Source organism: Charadrius vociferus, unplaced genomic scaffold, assembly GCF_000708025.1.
Source record: "Charadrius vociferus isolate BGI_N301 unplaced genomic scaffold, ASM70802v2 scaffold257, whole genome shotgun sequence".
Lineage (NCBI taxonomy): Eukaryota > Metazoa > Chordata > Aves > Charadriiformes > Charadriidae > Charadrius > Charadrius vociferus.
In genome coordinates, this window is record NW_009649473.1 from 2731192 (window position 1) to 2731430 (window position 239).

The following is a 239-nucleotide window of genomic DNA, read 5'->3' on the forward strand; positions in this document are numbered from 1 at the left end:
GGGCCGTCAGGGCTGTGTCCAGCCCCCCCCAACCAGGGCAGAGCTGAGCCAAACAGTGTTGGCCTCTTGCCTTTATTACAAGCAATAAAATAGAAACATCCATTTGGAAAATTCTCCTTGAACATGCTGGGGGGTGTGGGGCAGTGCCAGCGCAGGCGTGGAGGGAGGGGAAGGACGGACGGATGGATGGGGCCCAGGACACAGCCCCGAGCCTGGGGGGGTCCTGGGGGGGTCCTGGG